Here is a 21,457-nt window from a genome sequence, read left to right as displayed (position 1 = left end):
TACGCTCTTGTGACAGTTACAGTACCAGTAAATTAGTATTGCATTCAAAGCACTTTTTTTTAATGGAGTGAACAACGGAATAAGATATAAAAACAAGCCAATAGAGACAATAACAACATTAATCAGTCAAGAACCTTTTTCTCAAACTTTTTTGTTACATAACAATTCATGTGGTTCCATTTTTGTCTACTAGGTGACGTCACTTTCCAGGAATTTTGGAATCCTTGAACGCCAAACACCTAGACGTCGGTCGGTTTGAGTTTTCTCTGCCTTGAAACTATAACCGTGACCGTGAGTGTTTCAGTATTTGGTACTTCGGCTTTTCACACGCAACTGATACTTAGTAGTTGTTGAAATAGTACGTGCAGCCCAAGTCGGATAAGTTGTAGTTGTGGAATTAATAAGTGCAGCCCAAGTGAGGTAAGTTAATGTTTGTATTTTAATTGTCGACGCAGTGTAGGCCTATAGGCCGTACGGTGTCACTAACCCGTCAAATTTACGTGGTGCTGCAATGGCTTAATTGAAGTCGACATTCAGATATGGAATTTACTACAGTTTCTTGGATGTGGTTCGAATAATGTTAATAATTCTTGTCGGAAATACTGTGTCGCTCATTCCCTTCCCCATCATTCAGTTTCCATGCGGTCCAGTAGGCTAACACCAACTGCAAAGGTTACATTTAATTATAATTTTATGCCTGGTAAGTGTAAAAAATCCAGCACGAAGATGGGTTTAATATAATTTTTCGCCAAAAGCATGTGTGAATATTTTGTCGGCCGGCTGTAACTAAACTGTAACTATACCTTTGACAACTACACAACTTGAATTACCTAACGCGGGGTAGATCTAAGCCGGGATTCTGCGGCAAGGGGCCCCCCCCCCTCCATAGCTAATACGGCAAAATTGTAACCAGTAAACACCTCTAGGGTACGTTAGGTTGGTATTTTTAGGGGTGTTTACTGGTTACAATTTTGCTGTATTAGCTATGGAGGGGGGGGGCTTGCCGCGGAATGCCGGCTTAGACCTACCCCGCATTAGGTAATTCAAGTGTATTCTTCAAAGGTCAATTACAGTTTAGTTACAACTGGCCGACAAAATATTATTTTAAATTCTTGTAAAGCAAGTAAAATAACATAGGAAGACGTCAATTGCCAGTCTAGCTCACTGCGGACAGCCGGCTTAGAATTACCGAGTGCACACTATAAATTACAAGGGTAATTATTTCCACTGAATGTTCTCAGGTAATAAGGTCAGTAGTAAGGGATGGGCTGTTAAGCTCTCAATTTGTCCATGCATGTGACATGTTTTCAGACTTGTACCAGAAAGTCCAAAGGAGCAGTAAATTGCTTTGTAAATCTAAGTAAATAAATTCATTTAAAAGTAAATTTAAATTCAGTTAGCCTAAAAGGGACTCAGAGTAAATTAAACTAAGACCTAAGAATTCCAGGCAAGTTCAGTTAGGCCAAGGAATTCAAGAAAGTTTCGAGCAGGTTAAAGTATAGTTAAGGCGGTAGAACTGTATAGTAGCTTCACGTCGGTGACTGCCTTCTAACTTAACTTTTTCTACAGTTTTTGGTTGCTACTTATGAATTTACCTTTAATTTTTGGTGCTCGATTGTAATTAACCCCTGCAGTCCATCCAACAAGGGGTTTCCATATGTGATCTTGACGACAGAGCACAAGTATGTCTGTTTCGGACGGTTCATATCCCGTCCGGCAAGTGCAATAACTTGTTAACGTATGGGTACCTCCCCCCCAGGCCAGTATTAAACACGGTGAAGGGACATTCTATTTGGCCGACAACAAACGGATGCACCGCCAGTACCAGAACCCCTAAAGTGTAGAAAAAACCAGTTGAAAAGGTAAAAACAGGCGCGGAGCTAATATGTAGAATTACTGTTAAGGCAAATTGAGTACCAAAATTAATGGTAAATAGCAGGCAGGCCTAATTTAGGTTAAATACTCTATTACGCCCAAAAATTATGTAAATCAGTTAAATTGTTCAGTTTAAGCCCATGCACAGTTAATTCTTGAAAGTTCCAATACTGTAACAGAATATTTAAGTAGACACTTCTAGGAGTAAATAAAGTAAGGAAAACAGTGAAGTCTTTAAAACAAGTGAGTAAAACGTTAATTGATGAAACTGCTTCCTATCGGACGACGATAAAGTCAAAATCGCCTGAGACAATGGTAACCTAATCTAGAAATTTTATATCGGGCTGCATTGAAGTTAGCCTAAAGTTTAAACATACAGATCTTAATTTACCCCTAAACTGAAACAAATCATGGTATTTCTAAGTAAAAGAGACACCGCGGGTATTTGGCGAGAAATGGCAGTTTCTTATAGTATTTTGGTTGCTTATTTACAATTCGTTATTTTTTGGCGGTCGGTTGTAATTAACCTGTAATTGTCCCCTGAAGTCCATCCAACAAGGAGTTTCCTAACGCGATCTTCAGATCTTCACAAGACAGAGCACGGCTATGTCTGTTTCGAATGGTTCATATCCCGTCCGGCAAGTGCAGTACCTTGGAAACTGGTTTTTTCAACACTTTTAGGGCTTCTGATACTGGTGGTGCATTTGTTTGTTGTCGGCCAAATGGAATGTCCCTTCGCCGTGTTTAGTACTGGCCCGGGGGGGGGGAGTTACCCATACGTTAACAAGTTATTGCACTTGCCAGACGGGATATGAACCGTTTGAAACAGACGTACCAGGTGCTCTGTCTCGTGAAGATCGCGTATGGAAACCCTGGATTCCCATCGGGGCCCCATTACCGTAGGGTAGAGTTCAAAGGTAAATTGTAAGTTAATTACAGCCGACCGCCAAAAATTAACGTTAAATTGGTAATAAGCATCCAAAATACTATAAGAAACTGCCATTTTTCGCTAAATACCCGCTGTGTACCTATAACTTAGTTCTACCCAAATCATATCTATTAGGTTAGTAAAAACCAATGACCTCTAGCTATGTTCCTGGAAATAAAGTTGTACATGAATAATAGTTATGCCACTTGCTAACTTGTTCCAACGACAAAGGAAACAGATGGCCACTTTCATTCTTTGGTTGCATCTTGACAGATAAGGATTTGGAAAGGTTATGGGGGTTAGGATAGGTAAAACAAGGAAAAGGAGGACATACGAACCAAATCTCTTGCGTGTTATAAAGTTTATAACACTATATTAAACAAATTATACCTTGAAGTTGAAGTTAACTCATCTAAGTATCGTTGAAAGAACAGTTAAATCTGTATTTATTAAATTAATCTAACAGTATTTGTTTGTTAGATTAAACAGTTTCATTATTAATCAACTGTTGCAAGAATTGCCGTGAGTTGGTGGCTGCTCTTCTTTGGTCTCGTTTCTTCTGCTTGATAGCTCTTAGAATTTTGACTGTCTTATAAATTTTGTTCCACAGCATCAACAGTTTACACATCATCTGACCTAGAGACCTCCAGCAGATAAAGTTTGTCAACTGACCTAGTTGTCTCTCCGTTGCTGGTCTGTAACTTCACAACTCAGACCAGTCCATCAGAGCTGGTCATCAGCTGAGTGACCCTTGCCAATTTCCACATTCAGCGAGGGTGTCATTATGTACTAACACCACGTCTCCTACTTTAATTTTAGTTTGGATAGGTCGGTTTGGATCGCCATTGATAAAGTGTGTATCTCTGAGGGACTGTAAGTATTCCTTCTCCCACTGTTCTTGCAATGCATATGTTATCTGAGATATGAACTTGAACTTCTCATTGCATCGTTTATGGTCAAGCTCACAATCTGGGTTATTCAGATCATCCTGGTCTATGGTAGTAAGGAAAGAGTTTCAGTAGCCATATAACAGGTGAGAAGGGGTAAGAGCATCAACGGTATCTGGAGATGTAGCATCCACATAGATAAGAGGTCTGTTGTTAATGTTACACTCTATTTCAGTGACAGTGGTATTAGTTCATCAGAATTAATCCTCTTCTTGAAAGTAGACTTCTTTAGGGCTGATTTGACACGGCTGACCATCCTCTCTTATAACCATCCTTGATGGGGCGCCCTAGGAGTGATGAATGCCCATTTACAATGTTCTTTAGTCAAAGTGCCATCATATAAAGACTGAATCAATGAAGAGCCAGTCTTGAATTAGTTGTATTGTCAGAAATCATTTGATGAAGGCAGGATCTTCGCGAAGTGAATCACCAGAAAACATTAAGGAAGCACTAGTTGTATTTTACAACTTCCAGTTTACAAGCTGTAGTTGAAGTAAGTGTATACAATAATGTAATACTTGTCAATGTCTTTGGTGTTTGGAGTGCAGTTAAGAATTTGTCCAGTCAAATCTACTCCGGTCACCTCGAATGGCTGGAGACTGTTCACTTTGCAAGCTGGTATAGGTGGAGGTGGTCTGCGTAAGGCTGGGCCTTCCAGACTGTTACATAGTCGGCACTTCGATTTCATCTCGACACACTAAGTCTTGGTAGCCAACATTCTTCTTTCACTTTACAAATTGTCTTGAACACCTGCATGAAGAACTTGTTCATGTGCATGAATGACTCTGTCCAGTCAAAGGGGACTTTGGAAGTAAAAGCAGAGGAAATTTAGTGCTATATGGGAGGTGGTCAGCATTTTGTAGTCTCCCAGTGCATCTTAAAAGTCCACTCATCCAGGAACAAGCTTAGGCACTTAACTTTGGATGGAATTTTGTGGGAATTTTTGGTAAGGTATGACAATTCGCAGTGCTTCTGAATTTTGGTACTTCAATATTTTCCATGTTTACAGGTCCAGAGTTCTTCTTTAATGAGTCTCAGTTGCATGTCTAAGTCTGGTGAACCGAATGACTAACTAGGTTACATTTATAAGTTTAGGAAAGAAAACGAACCTACCGATGTCAATGGGACAGTAGCTCCTTCATTGACAACCGTAGTTAAAACTTCTTTTGGCATTTCAGGTGGGTGGTACAATATACAGAAAATCCTGTTTGCTGGCCACCTCTGTGTTTAGGAGACAACTGGGACCATGGAACCACATTTGACTTAAATTGTCGCATGGAATTTCCTCTAGAGACAAGGTCTGTTGGGTTATCTTCACCGGGTACATAGGTACTCACTTCAGTGACCTGACATCTCATTCATCCTGTTACGGAGATAAATGTTTTTAGATTTGTTGTTTTAATCTAGTGTTGGGCAACTTTGTCAGACCATATGACATTGTCAGTAATCTTAACACCATCGGCAGTGAAAACTGTTCTGAGGTATTCAGCTATTTTAACTGTATTATAGTTGGCAGTCAGCTAAATTTGTGGTATGCGCTGCCTTTTAAAGGGGTGGAGGGCCAACTCTTGCTTTGGAGAAAGTCAGGTTTGCACCAGTTTGTTGGTCCATCAAAATTGGGTACAGCCCTATAGGCCTTTTCACTAGCATCACAGAATATAAGAAGAGAATAGTTAGTCTCTTTGTTGGCTGTGAAGCGTGGGATTTCCTGGTCAGAGATGTTCTCAAGGTCTGTCTTGATCTTTGACCACTGTTCTTGAAGTTCTGTTGCATAAGCATTTTGGCTCATACAATTTTAGGAGCAAACAATCTTAAAGGGTCAAATACTTTTGAGAGGTTGCTCAGAAGTATTTGTTTGGTAAGTTGAGCTTCTTCAAAGATAGGGAGTTTTATATTTATATTTAAGTAGTCAGTGTTGTAGTTCCAATGAAGTCTTAAAACTTTGACAAGATCTGAGCCTTCTGTTGTTCCATCACCTTCTTGTGATACCATTTCATTGAAAGTCTGATCATTACTGATCTATTCTCTTAAAAGCAGTCTGGCATCTGACAGAACTTCCTTGGCAATCGTGTAGAGACAGTAGAGGTTGTCTGTTGTAGGTGAAGAACCAGTCTGGCATCTGACAGAACTTCCTTGGCAATCGTGTAGAGACAGTAGAGGTTGTCTGTTGTAGGTGAAGAACCAGTTAAGTTGTCCACATAAAATTTGGTCAAGGTGAGCAGGTGGCTCCAGAGAGAACTGACCTAAACCTATAGATTGAAGGTCTTTTTCATTGTTAGGATTTCTCAGCCAGGTGAAACGTGTCTAGTCACAATCTCTGTTGGAGGCCTACTCTTAAGAAGGCTTTGCTTATGTCTGCCAGTACTGCAAAAATTTAAACAAGTCTGGCAGATGATTAGTCAAAGATGAGCCAGAGTATAAACAGTCATTCTGGCACTTGCATCAATTACGATGCGAATGGGAGTTGTAGTTGAATCTTTAATTAAAGGAAAATGCAGTAAGTAGTGTATATTGGTCAGCATGAGATCACTTCTGGTACTGTTTCAATGAAGCCCAGAGACAGTTGTTCTTTGATGATCTGGTCATAAATTTCCAGATATCCACTAGTTTGTTTCAGTTTGTGAATAGAACTGCTTAGTTTTTCCTCGACAATTCTAAGTTGGTGGGGAGTTGTTTCATATTGACTTGGCCAAGTTATTTCATATTGTCCTTCAACCACATTGATGGAATTCTTGAATTCCTCCAGTGCAAATTTAGCCTCAGTTGACATGTCTTGATCAACAATTCCAATTGATTCTAGGGTCCAATGTTGTTGGATGGGGTCTTCAGAAATTTTATCAGAGATCTCAAGTTGTCTTAGAGCAGCTTTGGAAGGTTTATTAACTGCTAGTCTGTTACAGAATGAGTACTGGCTGGGGTTTTATGACTAGGGAGTTTACCAGCAACTAGATATCCTAAGGAGGATTCAATCAGGTTTACAGTAATACCCCGAATTTGCATGATTCGCGTTTCGTGAATTCACAGACAGTCAAACTTTTGATTGGAACCTAACTATCATACACAAGTTTTTCACACACACACGAACATATGTAATTTATAAGTTTTCAAGCTTAAATGTGTAAATTAAATAACATTAAATAATAAAAGTAATAATGAGAGAATTTTTATGGTACATATGTTTTTGTATAATAAATTTTTTACCTAATAATAAGTACTAATTTTCAAATAATAAGATTAAATAATAATAATAATAATAATAATAATAATAATAATATAACTGTAGGGTGAGGTGGGGCAATACCGTAACATTAATGGAGAAATACTTGGCAAAAATCAGGTTTCAGCCAGATTGAGTAAAGTGTATGTCCAAAATAAACTTCAAGAAATGGGCCATCTATGGTATCCACGTGAATTATTAAAAATAATGGCAAATACAATTTTTAGATTTTCAAAAAAAAAAAAAAAAAAAAAAAATTTACTTCGTACAGAGTTTTCCCATGGTTGGATAACACCGTACAGGGTACAGGGGAACACCATACTAAGATTTTTGACCTACCTGTAATTGTATGCTAATGGTGTGAACGGGTTTTAAATGGCTAAGATTACTTTAAATGGATGTGTTTAGCTTCTTAATGGGTGAAATGAAAGGAATCTAATACAAATTTGCATTCATTGTACAAAAATAGATAATAAAATACAGGGTGTTTTGAAATTAGAGCCCCCCCCCTCTACAGCATAAACTAAAATTGATATGGACAAAAACAAAAGTAATTCAGAACAGGTATTTATTTAAGTTTCTCTCTTGAGTATTTAATATGTTGTGAGGCCTCCATCTGCCTGTACCACAGCCTGCGTTGTTGAGGGGTATGATTTCAGCAAATAGCAAAAAAGCTGAGACTCAAACTCCATTTCCCTGAGCACTTTGGTCACCTCTCTTCGTGGGTTGTCGAGGCTTGGTATACCATCATAGTTCACTGTGCGCGCTTCAACACGATCCTTTAAGAAACTACCAATGTTTTCACACACTTTAGGGTCGGGGAGCTACCTGGAAATTCACTTGACGAGAAGATATCAATATCACTGTTTCGAAGCAGCTCCTGTGTCTGAAGAGCCTTGAAACATAGTGCCTTATCATGCAAAAATGTGACTTCTTCAACAGATAACACATTTTCAGGATCTTTGAGGAAAGGAAATACTCCACCAGTAAGCACAGTTTCTCTGAAGTATTCGCCATTCCATGACTTTCCTTTTTCTTTGATGATCCACATTAACCGTTTGGCTGTGAAACAGAAAAATTCCCAAACATTCAGGAAATTTCACAACTTGGTGATAGCACACATCATCGCTGATATCATCCAACTTTGGAGCCCAAATGATGTCATTTATGATTTGGCTTCCTGGCTGTGTAAATGAATTCATCTGATGTGACAACATGGAGAAAGTCAGCTTCATCCCAATCTTAAAGAAATGAACCACAAAACTATGCACGGTCTTCTCTCTGTTGCTGAGTGATGTTGGGCATGCTGATAACATGAAATGGCTTGATACCAGATTTTTTCAACTCCTGATATACAGCACTATAACTTCTCTTCTTTCCCCTTTTTGTTTCTAGTTCAAGCTCCAATTTACGCAAAGACTTTCTTGGTGTACCCACTGCCTCAGCTATGATGTCTTTTGACTCCTGAGAAAGGACTTCAGGCCTTCCAAGATTCTCACTCTTTTTGCAATGACAGTCATGTGAATTTTTGTTCATTTCTTTTAACAAAGGATTCATCTCTTTTTAATGTATTTAGCTATCCATGAATGTGAAATGAAGGATGTGCCAGCATCTCTGGCGCCTCTGAAAGTTATAGCCCAGATTTGGTCAATCCATCTGATTTCCTCCGAGTCGTTAGCCATGGCTGTATCTAACTCTGCCACTCAGTCTGAAAATACAAGAAATGTAGAATGAAAAATAGCATAATAGAAACTTAAAATAATATACTTGGAGAGAGGCTATAGCAGAAAACTTCATAACTTTCCATTTGTTCTGTAGAGGGGGCCCTCTAATTTCAAAACACCCGGTATATACATTCTTTGTACAGATTATTTACATCCTACCCTACTGCATATTGAAGGAGTTCAGTGGAGGGGAGACCTTTATTAGGGTTGCCTGCCTCTGGGTGCAGCCCTTCACAGTGGTTGGGACACCCTTATACGGCACAACCTCCACATTTTCAACATCAATTGCAGGGAATGAGAAAGTGTCCTTGGGAAACAAAGACTTCATGCGGAGGAAGGACACCTCATATTTCCCTTCCTTAATGTTCATCATCTTACAAACATAATGAACCGGTTCGCCATTGTTCCTCCCCTCTTCGAGCTCAAGCTCAATCAGCACAAAGTCCCCAATGTGGAAAAGAAATAGTGAAAATAGTAGCCTATTGGCCTCAAAATTTATAAAGAAAAATATTTTTTGGGGAGAGGTAGACTAAAGATAGCCTAAATGTAATTTACTGTAGTTCAATATGCTCTATGAAAAATGGGAATTCTTTGTCTATTATCTTAGGCTGCAAAAGTAGGCTATATGAAGTCCCTCATCTCTGGTTCCTTCACTGCAAATGGATAAGGCCCATCTGCTTCCATGTCCCCCTCCAGCTCACTGGAATATTCAGAGGAATCATCCAGCATGAGTGCCACTGCAGGGTCATCTTCCTCATTACTGTCTAGGAAGTTTGGAACAGCCTGCCTTCTCGGTTTGCCTTTCTTCCCTCCTCCAATCTTTTCCTCTGCCTTCTTCTTTTCATCTTTGGACCGCAGATCAGAGATGACTTCATTCTCGGTGAGAATGCAGTCACTGACCCTTTTTTGTCCCTTGCCAGAAGGACAGGGAGGAGCCTTAGGGCAAGGCCAGACACTTTCTGGGGTGACCTCAGAGATGTCACCACTGCTGGAAGAGGTTGAAGGTCTTGGGGTGCTGCAGGAAGGATCACTAGGGGTTGAGCTGGTATTGCAGGTGCACTGCTTCTGCTTGGGTGGTGGAGTTGGAGATACCTCCAAGTCCTGGGCCAAAGTTGGTAGCTCCGCTCCAACAGTGGAAGGAGTGTGAGAAACTTCTACCACAAGGTTCTGTGGTGGTGGCTGCTCCAATACCTGTGCCCCTGCAAACGCCTCATCAGGGAAGATGTTGCGGTTGATGGGCCAGATGCCGGTGGAAGCAAATCCACTAAGAACATTGGTCGGAGTACATGCTTTGATCTAAGCCTTAGGGGCAAACTCTGGCAGCATTGTCTCTGTGATGTGGGTGTTAGGATATGACTATGACAGAGTGAAGTCATTATGCAGTCCACGCAGGTAGGTTTTGAAGGGTCCAAAGACACATCCAATGGCTGGAGTTTGTCTGTGGTATGGGGTGGCAAGGTAACAGTGATGATACCATGATGAATCGCAAACTCAACAGCATGACTGTTCATGTGACATTCAGCATTGTCCATGATAAGCAAAATCTTATTCTCTGGAGAACAATGACTTTTCATGGATATGCTTCAGTGTCTTCAAGAAACATTCACCATTCATCCAGCCATTCTGAGTGTAGGATGCCTTGAGAACCATCAATTGTCCCTCTCATGAAAGAATCATTCCACCTCTTTCTTGGGATAATAAATACTGGAGAGAGGTAATGCCCTGCAGCATTTATTATACCCCACAAAAGTCGTGGTTGATCCCCTTTCAGGAGTGACCTGCGAGGCTACAGGGTGACCCCTCTCGCATACAACCTTCAACGGCTTCATCACAGTGGACTAGCAACTCTCACCCAAATTAAAGATTTGATCTGGCGTGAATTGGTACTTTTCCATTGCCTCCGTGCAAGCCTTGAAGACCTCAACATTTACTTGGTTGAATGCTACAATCCTGGCAATGGACATGCCCTCCGGAGCCTTCAGCACAAGGTTTGGAGTGTGACCCATGTACGTGTAGTACTAATTGCGCGTTGCCATTTCCTCCTCCTTCCAGGCATTAGGGATGGATTTGCTTTCACAAGCCAGTGCATAGCAATATACCATCTTGCGGAATTCAGTGATTGGTAGGCCATAAAACATCCATGTGGGCCTCTTGTTGAGGAGAGAACACCCTGCTGGTATGGGGCTGCACGGGAACGTAGGTCTTCTCATCATTCAACTGCTTTGAGCGCTTGAGGGCATCTTGAAATAAGATAAAAGAATTAGGCACTATCCACAAAAAATACTGGAAGTAAAATTAAATGACTTTGAAAAAGTTAAAACTAATTTAGTGCCTAGGATACCTTAAGCCTACACTACCCAGTTTATTTAAAAAAAAAAAAGCAATTGCCTAATCATCCACAAACTTATCGAAAGGGTCACCTTCTTAACTCCAGACTGCTCAAGGGCTGCTTTGTAATTAAACTATTCATGAATAGGACAGGTTAGGTTGGTGCCTAGGCTACCTCTAAGCCTAGACTTGCCCATAATAAAAAAGCAATTGTCTAGGCATCCGCAAACTTACCGCAAGGGTGGTCATCTTAACATTGAACTGATCACAGGCTTCTTTCAAACTATACCCAGTGGCAACGCGATGTTTAAAGGCTGCCTCTAAATTACTTTGGTCCAGCTGTTTCTTACTGGAAGAGAGTAAATGCCATTAGGTTTTGCTAAATAATTAAAAAGTTAGGAAAAAATTAAAAAATAAACATTGGGGTAACACTGTACGCCTTGCCTCCCATCCATCTGGTGTTCCCCCAAACTACTAATTGTTTGTTTAAATTACCATACAAATGTCTTATGTTGGTTGTTGCACATTTAGATGTCATATTAACAATGGTAGCACATAAAAAGACAAAAATAACCCAGAACTTCACCCTTCCAAAACGCACTTTTACTAGTTTATCATTCACTGTTTCACGTGTGGCTCTTATCTTTATCTTATTTCACATGTGCAATCACTTTTCAACTTATTCCAAGTATTTAAGTTTCATTGGCACTTCAAAAATTTGGCCGTACGGTTTTTTCCCACACCATGCTTGATTTTCTTCATGCCACTTCATGGCAAAAATTTTTTAAAGTCCAATCTTTTTCACTCCTATAAGTCTAAATATGGTTATTTTCACCATTAAATCTACTATCAAATGAATCGCACCATATTCGTGGTCATGGCATACTATACAGTATTAGAACACCCAAAAATTACAATGAAAATGCAAAAATTTGATTTTCTTACCTGGTAAACAGAGATGCAGCGGGATCGGCGAAAGTGTGAGGGTGCGAAAGAAAGAGCAGGTAGACAAGAACTGCTAGTTTATTTAGGAAGTGACCCGCTTATAAAGCGCATGCGGACGTCGGCAGATACGCAGACATCAATACAAAAATATACAAGTGACCCGAGGTCAAAACTATTCTCTACATAAAACAGGACAGGTACATACAGATAACATGATAATTAACAAAAGCAGATTAAACACAAAAATACTCTGGCACATACACTGTGCATAAGGGCAAAAATGAATAGGTAATAAATGTACAATTACATAATGATAATAAAGGCTGAGTACTGCGACCTAGGGTCAGCTGTGAAGGCACCTTAGAAAACAGGTTCTTCTTAGAAAACCCGTTGAGCGGGACTTTCCAATACTCCCAAGACCCGTAGGTAACGTCTGATCAAAGCAGGTATCTGCTGGGGCGGCGGAGAGGGCCGCGTCTTCTCGATGTCAGCTGGGGGGTGAGTTAGACTTCTTCAGTGTCTTGCGTATGGGAGTGGTTGGTTGCTCCCCTGCCTGGTCCCGGGGCCTTACGATGGCGCCCACAAGATTTTCTTGCGGCCGGGGTGGGCTGAGGGGGCGTCCCTTCCTGCGGGGGGCTTTGGGGAGTGCCACTGACTTCTTCCTCCAGGAGTGCGGGCTTGAGGCGGTCTATCGACACCCAGTCGTCCTTCCCATGGATGGCCACACAGAATGCCTTTTTGTTTCTTTCCAGCACGAGGAAAGGCCCCCTGTAGGGCCTGGTTAAGGGTGGGCAGACGGCGGCGTCCTTGACGAAGACGTGGGTGGTGGAGGATAGACCGGGAGGCATGAAGGAGGACGTCCTGTTGGTATGTGTCCTCCGGGGGGCAAACTTTCCGACCCTTCCGCGGAACCTTTGTGTTGTCAGGTTGTGTCGTATGCACCACAATGGGTGTCCACAGGCAGAAAAAAAAAATTCTGTAGGAATCTATAAGAAGTTAAAGAATCTGTACCATATACGCTGAAAACATCATCTATAGGAGATCTAAATTGGTATGTTGGACAAGATAGAACTGGCATAGAAAAGTTTTTTGTGAAAGAACGGGGGCCTCTGCAATTTCTGGTGTCGCTTCCAACCCTCCAATGGAAGTAACACCAGGCTGGATTTGTCCTCGTCTTTTGCTGCTGTGGCCGGGCCTTCTTCCTGTATACCATGTTCGTGTCCCCCACTTTAGCTGCTTCTGCTATCAGGGTGCAGGTGTTGCGGTGTGTTTGGAGGCCTAGGTGGCCTCGTGGAGTTTGTGTGCGATGTTCACCAATTTGTCCATTGAGAGGGCGTCCGCATCCATTTGTGCCTTCACCTCCTGCGGAAGGTGTTGCAGCAATGTTTCTCACGACAAGCTGATCTCCCTCCTCCATCCGAGTCGATGCCCGGCAGCATCAGGAGACCTTGTAGTTCTTCCCAGGTGTCCCTGGGTGATGCGTCCCCCAGGGGCTGGGTCAGCAGGTTGAGGGCATGTTGGGCTCTCTCTGGGACAGGCATGGAGTATGTATCAATGAGTTTTTCTCGCAGGTCTCTGTACTTGACTTTGCCTAGCTGCGAGTCCAACCATGATGTGATTTTGTTGAAGACCACCTCCGGCAGCGTTGTTATGGTGACGTACGCTTTGGTTTCCTCGTCCGTGATTTTTGCTTCCCGGAAATGGATGTCTGCCCGCAGGAAACAGGATGCAGCATTTTGCCACGAGAATGATGGCAGTTTTATCGCCTGGCTTATTGCTGCCTTCAAAGGCGAGAGGGGGATGCAGAGGATCTGGGCTTCCTCGGAACGACTTTCTACCTCAGTGTCTGACATTTTGCTTCACACCAAAATGCGAAACGAGCCGTATTTAGTCCGTTAATGGTGTTTGGGGCTCATCAGAAGTCAAAGCTATACGCCGTGTGGTTCCGTTAATGATTTCTGAATACAGTTGACATGAATCGTAAATGGCAGGGCCAAACCGTTCGAGAATGCCAGAACGTACCTGAAGGAGGTACGCCGTAATTAGTCCATTAGTGTCGTGGGTGTTCTACGAGGAAGGAGCTTTCAGAGGCCTAGACTTTGTTGCCATATGGTTCCATTAAGGGCTCTCTGAAGGTAAAGCAGCTGTAGTAAGTCCATTATTGGCGAAGCCAAAACCGCTGTGTTTACCGTCGCTCCTTGGGTCACCAGTTGTGAGGTACTGACTAATTTATTTACCTGGGCACAGGTGTACATATCAGCGTGTGGATGGAAACGAAGTGACCGACCTTCGATTGCCGTGACCCGTACGCTGAGTGAGAGCAATTTGTGTTCGTTAACAGTCAAATCAAATAGCAATAAGAGAGAATGTACATACAGTGATAAAATATATATTGGCAAAAAGGCCAGGAAATTCTACAAACAAATTTATACATAAGATTCTCACTGTTTTGACAGGTGCGATACACGATCGTGATTGGTGGGAAAGGAAGAGACGTCTGACGTCTTTACAATCCCTATTCTTATATTTTGTTTTCCTACTGTGTCCATTTCCGTTCCAAGTCCGGATATACCTGAGCATCATTTGTGCCAAAATTTTACTTATAGAACTTACCTGGTAGTTACATATAGCTGTCGTCTCTGACGTCCCGGCAGAATTTTAAATTTCGCTAGCGCTATAAACACCTAGGTGATCCCTCTACCAGCGCCCTCTATAGGTAACAAGGAACTATCCCAACAATGTTCTAGAACTCATTAAGTTTTTCTGCCGAGAGACCGCAACACGGTCTCGTTCTTGGTTGAATTTTTGTCTGCAAGTTATACTTGAGTATTTCTTTGTGGTTTTTGCTAGCTAGCGCTTTGCAATTTGTGGTTGGAATTAATTCATTGTGTACAATATGTCTGATTCTGGATCTCAGTATAGGTATTGTGCTTTAGGCTGTAGGACTCGATTGCCCAAGGCGGCTATCGACCCCATTCAGTTTGCTCTTCATGTAGGGGTAAATTTTGTAATTTAGAGAATACATGTGAGGAATGTATGCATCTAACAACGGATGAATGGTCAGCCTTAGAGAAATATCTACGAAAGTTAGAAAAGGACAGAGTCGGAAGGCTTCGCAGAGGTCATCATCTGCTAAGTCTGTAGGGCAGGTAATTCAATCTGTTAACCCCTCTCCTATAAACTCTCCTTTGTCCGACCCTGTTGATCCCAGTCCTATCACCGTGTCAGAGTTAAAAGTCCAGATGGACACTAAATTTTCAGCAGTGCTTTCGGCCATCCAGACGATGGGCCAAGCCATTGAAAAGTTGGCTCCTCGAAGTGAAGTGTTAGTGGAGGTGGTGTCTGTTCGGCCCACTCGTTCTCCCAGGTCTAGACCTCTGTCGGACTCCCTGGTTCAGGAGAGGGCATGTCGAAAAAGCCGAAAGGAGGCGAGTGGGGCTTGCTCCCGAACAGTCACCCCCTCAAGTATTCCTGTTGTGCAATCCCAGGATGCTTCCGCACGCCATAGAAAAGGCGCTGCTGGGGATGTGTCTTCTAGTGGTGCTGATTCTTTGACTCCTCCTCGAAGCGGGCGCTTCAAGCATTCTTCTCGCCCTCTCAAGAGGTCTCGTGCCGTCTCTCCTGCAGCGATTCTTAAGAAAAGATTGTTGACGGATCCACAAGCGGGCTGTAGCTTCTGGGAGGATCCTGAAGCTTTTTCCTCCTCCTCTTCAGTGGATTCGCCCCCTCGTCGGAAGGAACCTACGCGTACCATTGCTAGTAATAAGCGTGATTTTGTACCACGAGTGTCTACATCTCGTCCAGCTTCATCGCAGATAGAGCCGCCTCCTACTACCGGTCAACAAGATCCCCGTTTTGTCGCTCAAGTTACGGACAAATTGACGGATCTTATTCAGTTCTTTGTGGCGCTTCGTGCTGCTTCGGGAGCACCTGTTGCGGAGGCGCTTCCTTTGAATGCGCCACAAGTCTTGGCGCAAGAGCCTCCCACTTTGCATGCACCAGTGAAGAGGTTCAACCAGGTGCTTCAGCATGGCGCGCGCCACACCTGGCGGATTCGGCGCCACATCGGCATGGTCACAAGACTTTCGATTCCATGCGACCTACGTTTCGTCAGGAGTTTCAAGAAACAGTTCCTGCACACCAATTGTCTCCTGTGTCTTATGAAGAAGAGGAAGATGAAGATGTAGAAATGGAAGAGGACATTCCAGGAATCAAGGAGAAATCTTCTGGTTATAAGAAGTTACTCAAGTTTTTCGTTGAGAACTTTGGGGACTCTTTTAAGCCTTCGACTCCGGCATCTCCCAGATCGCAGTTTAAGAGGGACAATGCCTCGGATCCAGCTCCTTTTACACGCCTAGTATTGGCGATTTCGGCCAGGAAGGCTATCAAGAAGATTAATACCTGGCTCTCAGACAAGAGAGAGCAAGGCAAGAGTATGTTTTGTCTTCCACCCTCCAGATTGGCTCATCGCAGCCGCATGCGGTACGAGACTGGAGAACGTTTTTCCTTGGGTGTGTCTGCCTCCGCTCAAGGGGACTTCTCCAGTCTCGTGGATTCAAGTCGTCGCACAGCTCTTCAGTCAGCGAAGATCTTCTTCACGCAGTCGGAGTTGGATCATCTTCTCAAGAGTATTTTCGCTGTTGTGGAGGTCATCAGTTTCCTAGATTGGTCAGTGGCGGCTCTGGCTAGGAAAGTCAAAGAATTCGGACTTTCGGATGCGCAGTTGACGGATTTCACTTCGGTAGTCGACTGCATAGACAAGGGAGTATGCGATAGTGCCTTGGAGCTAACTTCGGTTTTTGCAACCGGAGTTCTGAAGAAACGACAACTCTGGTGCTCTTTTTTGGCGAAGGGTGTATCCCGCAACCAGAGGTCTGCTCTCCTCTTTGCCCCTTTGTCGAAGGACCACTTGTTCCCGAAGGAATTAGTTTGAGAGATTGCTGAAGCTCTCACGCAAAAAGCAACACAGGACCTTTTGGCTCAGTCAGCAAAGAAACCGAAGAAGGCTACTCCTGAAGCAACTTCCGCCAAAACTTCGGTGTTTTCGGACACTTCCAAGACGTTCAAGGGCAAGTCTACTTCTCGGCCCTTTTCCAAGTTCCGTGGGAAAGGGAAATCCTCTACTCGACCTTCCAATATTCAACAGAAGAAATGAGTGTGCTGTCCTCCACACAGCAGTAGGTGCCAGACTCCAGTCGTTCTCGGAGGCCTGGCAAAAGGTCACTCAAGATCCTTGGACCTTACAGGTGATTCGGGAAGGGTACTCCATCCCATTCCAACAAAAGCCCCCGTTGTCGGACGCTCCAGTCACTTTTCAAGCGTGCTCCGACTCTCAGAAGTTTTGCGCCCTTCGAGAAGAAGTAGAAGCACTACTAAGGAAACAAGCCATCGAATTAGTGCCGACCCCATGCTCTCGGGGTTTTACAACCGCCTCTTTTTTAGTTTCAAGGCGTCGGGAGGTTGGAGGCCAGTTCTGACATGAACGCATTGAACGTTTTTGTAAAAAAGACGAAATTTTCGATGGAGACGACAGAGTCGGTGTTGGCATCTCTTCAACCGGGAGACTGGATGGTCTCGATAGACCTCCAGGATGCGTACTTCCATGTTCCAATCCATCAGGAATCAAGGAAGTTCCTGAGGTTTGATTTCCAAGGCAAAGTATTCCAGTTCAGAGCTCTTTGTTTTGGACTGTCAGCTGCACCTCAGGTGTTTACAAGAGTTCTGTCAACGGTGGCGAAGAATCTTCACTTGCAAGGAATAAGGATGTCAATGTATCTGGACGACTGGCTTATGAAAGCACACTCCAAAGCCAAATGTGTGGAGGACCTAATAAAGACATTATCTCTGGCAAAGGAACTAGGTCTACTAGTCAATGTTCCGAAATCGTCCCTCTCACCATCACAACAGATAGTTTATTTGGGAGTGAGGATGGACTCTCTGGCTTTTCGGGCTTCTCCATCAATACGGAGAGTAGAGTCTTGTCTAAGCAAGATAGACGACTTTCTACATCGCAAGGTTTGCTCAGCCAACCAGTGGATGAGCTTGCTGGGGACTTTAGCCTCGATGGAGAAGTTCGTAAAACTGGGGAAGCTCAAGATGAGGCCTCTGCAGTTTTATCTACAAAGCCAATGGCCACGCAAAACCCATCTGGATTCCTTTCTTTTCAAGATCTCGGATCGGATCAAGAAGGAGCTGGTCTGGTGGAATTCAAGAGAGAGACTAGAGGAGGGAATTTCTCTTTATATCAAGAACCCAGACCTCACACTCTTGTCAGACGCTTCAGATCAGGGGTGGGGAGCGACTTTAGACAACAAGGAATGTTCGGGCCAGTGGCAGGAAGTACAGAAAGAACTGCACATAACTGTGAAAGAACTGAAAGCGGTACATCTAGCCTTGATGCAATGTCAACAAGAGGTAAAAGGCAAGGTAATTCTAGTTCAGTCGGACAACACGACAGCTCTTGCTTATATAAAAAAGCAGGGGCCACTCATTCCTTCTCCCCTGTATCAGACGACCAAGGAACTTTTAGAATGGTCGGAAGAGAACGAGGTCACGTTATTGACCAGGTTCATAAAAGGCGAGAGGAATGTAACAGCGGATCTCTTGAGCAGGAAGAATCAAGTCTTGCCCACGGAATGGACCTTACATCCGCAGGTTTGCAAACAGTTGTGGAATCTGTGGGGTTGTCTGCTAATAGACCTGTTTGCAACAGACAGAACAAAACGCCTCCCCGTATATTGCTCCCCAGATCCGGACGACAAGGCTCTTTGGGTGGATGCAATGACAATGAGTTGGGATTGCCTGGAACTTTATGCTTTTCCACCTTTCAAAATTATCAGGAAGGTCCTGGAAAAGTTCAGGAACCACAAGAACACCAAGATGACACTAATTGTTCCATTCTGGCCATCGAGGGAGTGGTTCCCAGATCTTCTCCTCCTCCTCGCAGATTTTCCGAGGACCCTCCCGTCGAGGAAAGATCTACTCAGACAGCCCCACTTCCTGAGGTTCCATCAGAACTTGTCCGCTCTACGGCTTGTCGCCTGCAGACTGTCGAGCGACTCCTCAGGAAGAGAGGCTTTTCAAAGGAGGTTGCAAGCGCTATTGCGCGACCCAGAAGAAAGTCTTCGGACGCAGTGTACCAGGCAAGATGGAGTCAGTTTAGAGATTGGTGCAATAGACATGGAGTTTCGTCTTCTAAAACCTCTCTAAATCAAATAGCAAAGTTCTTGCTATCCCTTTATAAGGAAAAAGGATTGTCTTTGAGCACAATTAAGGGGTATCGATCAATGCTTGCGTCGGTATTTAAGCACAGAGGTCTAGAAATCTCGAACAATCAGGATCTAACGGATTTACTTAGTCTTTTAATACCTCGAAGACGAAAGTTCCTAAACAGATAGCATGGAATTTGGACAGCGTTCTTAAATGGATTTGTTCAGATCAATTCAGACCTTTGGCAAATGTCTCGTTGAGAAATTTGACTAAGAAAACTATTTTTCTAGTAGCACTTCAACAGCCAGGAGGGTGAGTGAGGTTCATGCCTTGGACAAAACTATTGGTTTCGCTCAAGGAAAAGCTGTATGTTCTTCCTCTCTTAGGTTCTTAGCGAAGAACGAAGATGTGTCCAGACCATGGCCTAGGTCTTTCAGCATTAAGAGCCTTTCAGATCTTGTGGGAGAAGGAGAACAAGAGAGATTGTTGTGCCCGGTGAGAGCCTTAAAGTTCTATATTCACCGAACAAAGGGAATCAGGGGCTCTTCGGAGAACTTGTGGTGTTCTGTGAGAAACCCGACAAGACCACTTTCCAAGAATGCTCTTGCTTTCTTTTTTAAGAGAGTTATTTCGGAAGCCCATGGGAATTGTCAGGACTCAGACACGGGAATTCTGAAAGTGAGAGCACATGAGATAAGAGCTGTAGCTACATCTTTAGCTTTCAGGCACAATCTCTCAGTGCAAAAGATTGTGAATTCTACATATTGGCGATGTAAGTCGGTCTTCGCATCGCATTACTTGTCAGAATTGAAGAGAGATTTTGACAATGGCAGTACCTTAGGGCCTTTAGTGGTTACTAACACGGTGGTGGGTGAGGGAGAAAGAGGGTCAATCCTATCCGACTAACATTTTCTCCTTGATGTTGGAAATTGGGTTTGGTTGCGTCATCTGTAGGTACTATGTTTGATGGTTTAGGAGTACCTACAGTCTTTTTAAGTTTGTGGTTGAAAGTTTTTAATTTTTAATATTATGGTGATAGAGGTGATCCCTTATTGTTAATTTGGTACTGCGCCCAGAGCAAGGGCATACTAAGTCTTGTCCGTCACGGCGTTGTCCTCTACGGCAAGTACTAACAGATTGTATCTGACACCCGGATCCTTTATATCCTGTCAATACAATCGAGGGATAAGCAGACTACAGAGGCAGTAACCGCTGAGTCAGCAATCCTTCACGGTAAGGAACTAAAATTCATGTTTTGATTTCTAACAATGTATGTGGCTGACATGGTCCCACCTCCACTAAAGGTGCCAATCAGCTATATGTAACTACCAGGTAATTTCTATAAGTAGAAATGATATTTTTATGATAAAATAAGGTTTTACTTATACTTACCTGGTAGTTACATGAGTAAACCCGCCCACCTCCCCTCTCATGTCAAGTGGGCATAAAACTTAATGAGTTCTAGAACATTGTTGGGATAGTTCCTTGTTACCTATAGAGGGCGCTGGTAGAGGGATCACCTAGGTGTTTATAGCGCTAGCGTGAAATTTAAAATTCTGCCGGGACGTCAGAGACGACAGCTATATGTAACTACCAGGTAAGTATAAGTAAAAGCTTATTTTATCATAAAAATATCATGTTTGTCCTGAGGCAAGTCATGCGCTTGAGCAATTAACTGAAAGCTCTCCGGCTTGTTAGGCCTGTCGAGAGCTTTCGGGACTGCTAATTTGGGCCAACCATAAAACTATAGCTCCCTTCCAGTTACAGAGGCCCCAGCATTACTCCAAGCAGTTCAAGTTTCAGCCACTGAACCCCTTCATTGGTACACAGCCCCTTGTCCTAATATGTTGTAAATTTATTTGTACACAGTAATATTAACTTTAACTTTAACAAAGTCACTGTTAAGAGTTATGAGTAACTGTACTCTGTTCTCTTTAGTGAGCCTAGCCAAAATCTTATGCATTTTATATACTTTATTTTTACTTAGCATTTTAAATTTGATTACTTTCACCAATGCTGTTAGATTAATTTAATAAATATAGGGATATAATTGTTCCTTCAAATCAGTACAGTACAGAAATTTAGTTAGTGATAAAGTACCATTTACCTGGCAAATTTTTTTCCCGATCTAGGCCGACAGCTGCAGCATGTGTGTGTGTGTGTGTTTTTTTTTTTTTTTTTTTTTTTGGGCGCTACTGTAGACTGAGGCAACATGGTAGACACATATATACATAGGCAAAGAAGTTACCTTCAACTTCAAAGTAAAATTTGCTTAGCATAGTGT

General features: G+C 42.8%; 1 protein-coding gene across 3 annotated transcripts in view; it reads left to right on the top strand.

The window, feature by feature from the left end:
- The first annotated feature begins 220 nt into the window (after window positions 1-220).
- LOC136836060 (activin receptor type-2A-like) overlaps window positions 221-21,457 on the top strand; it is a 282,286-nt gene continuing 261,049 nt past the window's right edge. The window contains exon 1 of one of the 3 annotated variants that reach the window (XM_067099957.1): window positions 221-420. The gene's annotated coding sequence lies outside the window, so the exon portion shown is untranslated. The remainder of the gene's footprint in view (window positions 421-21,457) is intronic. The other 2 variants (XM_067099961.1, XM_067099966.1) reach the window with 2 other exon arrangements.

The sequence above is a fragment of the Macrobrachium rosenbergii genome, chromosome 56 (assembly GCF_040412425.1).
Source record: "Macrobrachium rosenbergii isolate ZJJX-2024 chromosome 56, ASM4041242v1, whole genome shotgun sequence".
Taxonomy (NCBI): domain Eukaryota; kingdom Metazoa; phylum Arthropoda; class Malacostraca; order Decapoda; family Palaemonidae; genus Macrobrachium; species Macrobrachium rosenbergii.
Note: the sequence above shows the minus strand (reverse complement) of the source record. Positions and strands in the feature narration are given on the sequence as shown.